At 39.6% G+C, this 2,464-nt stretch overlaps 1 pseudogene; it reads left to right on the forward strand.

Annotated features, from left to right (window-relative positions):
• Positions 1-575: 575 nt before the first annotated feature.
• On the forward strand, positions 576-2,253 carry LOC141825234 (myb-related protein 1-like; annotated as a pseudogene).
• Positions 2,254-2,464: the final 211 nt, after the last annotated feature.

Below are 2,464 nucleotides of genomic sequence, written 5' to 3' on the forward strand. Positions count from 1 at the left end.
TGAAATAAATACTTTAAATTCGTGGTTAAAAAATAATAACAAATCAGTAGTAAACTTTCAAGATTCCCTCTCATCATTTTGTGTCGAAGGGATAACTGAATAAGTACCAAAACTTAGAGGAGGAGACAAAATGGAATACAATACTTGCTTTCAATGTGCACTTGAGAGCATCACGTACAGTAGAGTTTTCTATTATTTACACTGAGTATGTATCTAATTTTGTTTTTGATCCATCCAGTCAAACAGAAACCAATTCATTTTGTTTTTATCTTTCATAAATTTGAGTACCAAGACAGAAAACCTTACATTTGAGTAGGGAAGTTCTTGACATGAGCATGAAGGTTCTTTCTTCTTTACTCCTTTGGGCATGTGACAAACCAAAGGAGCCTCGCAGAAAGTTTGTTGATGCAGAATATTAACTGAAGTCTGAACTTGTGAGTGATGTGTTCAGTGATTCCAAGTTTCTTTAGAATTGCCTTATAAGGAGATTGCCTTAGCCAAAGGAGAGAAGTTGGAGCAGCTCCAGTTCCTTCCTAAAGAAGAGGAGCACACAGAGAGAACATGACAATGTGTCTCCCAGCTTCCCAGGAACAAGTCAGTTTGTCAGAAATGAAGCTCCCAAATGGAGGGTAGATGTACAAAGCAAGAAGAAAACTGAAAGGTAATAGAATCTTAGAAAATGATACAAATCCAGCTCTGGTCTCCATGATTTAGCTTGTCTCCTAAAATTTTCTTCCTGAATCAGATGTATCAGCATCAATCTCATCAAAGCCGAACCGGCCTCCTTTCTTTTAGGACACCATGTCCTTCGGAGAGACACTTGTTTTTGCAAAGAGGAAGTGCCTCAGGGGAGTCTGGCATAGTTCTTTCAACGGATGCCAAGCCTCGATTAAAATGGACCCCTGAGCTCCATGAAAGATTTATCGACGCTGTGAATCAGCTAGGTGGAGCAGATGGTGAGCGTAGATACAGAAATTTGAATATTAGAACCTACAAGTAATTGAAGATAACATGCTCTATACTTGCAGAGGCTACCCCGAAGACGATCATTAGACTGATGGGCATTCCAGGACTCACTCTGTATCATCTCAAAAGTCATCTTCAGGTTCTAACTGCCATGCTCAAGAATCCCTCCCTCGTTTCATTTTCAGAACTAACTTGCTTTAATTTTGTCATTTGTCTTTTAGAAATACAGGCTCGGTAAAAATCTGCAGGCTCAAACAAGCACTGGAAGCATGAAGAATTGTAAGTGACAACTCCTAGAGCTTATATATCGTCAGTTCCAAAGTTTTTACAATTTACATGCAGTTTTTGGCTGTACGATACCAGCAGACAGAACAGAGGACGATGGATCAGCAACAAATATCGTGGAACCAGTGAAGAAGAAGTACGATAAGATTAATGAAACTTTATAAACATGTTTCTCTAACAGTAAATATCTTTCAGAACCATGCAGGTAAATGAAGCGCTCAGAATGCAAATTGAAGTGCAGCAAAAGCTACACGAACAACTCGAGGCAAGTCCTAATGCTCCAAAACAATCAACAACTAATCATAGAAAGTGGATAATAGTTTGTGTTACTTTGAACATTTAAAAAAAAATGATATTCTGATAAAGGTGCAATCAACGTGAAGGTACAAAGACACTTGCAATTCCAGATAGAGGCACAGGGAAAGTATTTGCAGTCAGTGCTGGAGAAGGCTGAAGAGACACTCAGGCAGAAGAACTTGGGTTCTTCAGGGCTACAATTCTCAAGTGAATTCACCAGGAACTCATCATTTCCCGTTGCTGAAGGAAATGCCAGCCAACACATGCTACAACTAAATCCAACCCAACTTGTTGATTGCTCAGTGGACAGTTGCTTGACCACATCTGAGGGATCCCGAAAAGACCAAGATACACATGATGCCAGTGCTGATCATCAAGAAGGGTTTTCCCTGTGCAAGAAACAGTTTGGAGAGCGTGCTAAGCTCGAGCATACTCAACACGCGTGGTGCAGTGATCCGATTGAGCCGAAGAGGACTTTATCCATGTCGAAAGATTCAGCATCAAAGAACGAGTTTCTTGAACATCCAAGCAACAAGAGAGCAGAAGTTCCAACATGACAAAAGAAGGCAGCCAGATGGATTTGATCTGCCATGTCTTACTACAGATTTAGAACTAAAAATCCATGAAGACAGTGGAGGTGCATCAGGCTGTAAGCAATTTGACCTGAATGGCTTCAGTGGAGTTAATACATGGTAACATGGAAAGGAGGCCCATTTTAACAGTGTTAAGTTGATTAAGATAACTGAGAGGCAAAAGTACGTGTGGTTTGTAATTAAGTAGCACAGAGAATGCTCGAGAACTACTTGTCATTTGAATCTCTAGTATAGTAAATTAGAGTTTCAAAGCACTTTTCGTTTGTAGTAATGTTTCATTAAGACTGGTTAAGAAAATTAATCAGGAAATGTTTTTTAGCTTG

This window comes from Curcuma longa, chromosome 3 (assembly GCF_044706935.1).
Source record: "Curcuma longa cultivar G26 ecotype Majalengka, Jawa Barat chromosome 3, ITB_CL_G26_1.1, whole genome shotgun sequence".
NCBI lineage: Eukaryota > Viridiplantae > Streptophyta > Magnoliopsida > Zingiberales > Zingiberaceae > Curcuma > Curcuma longa.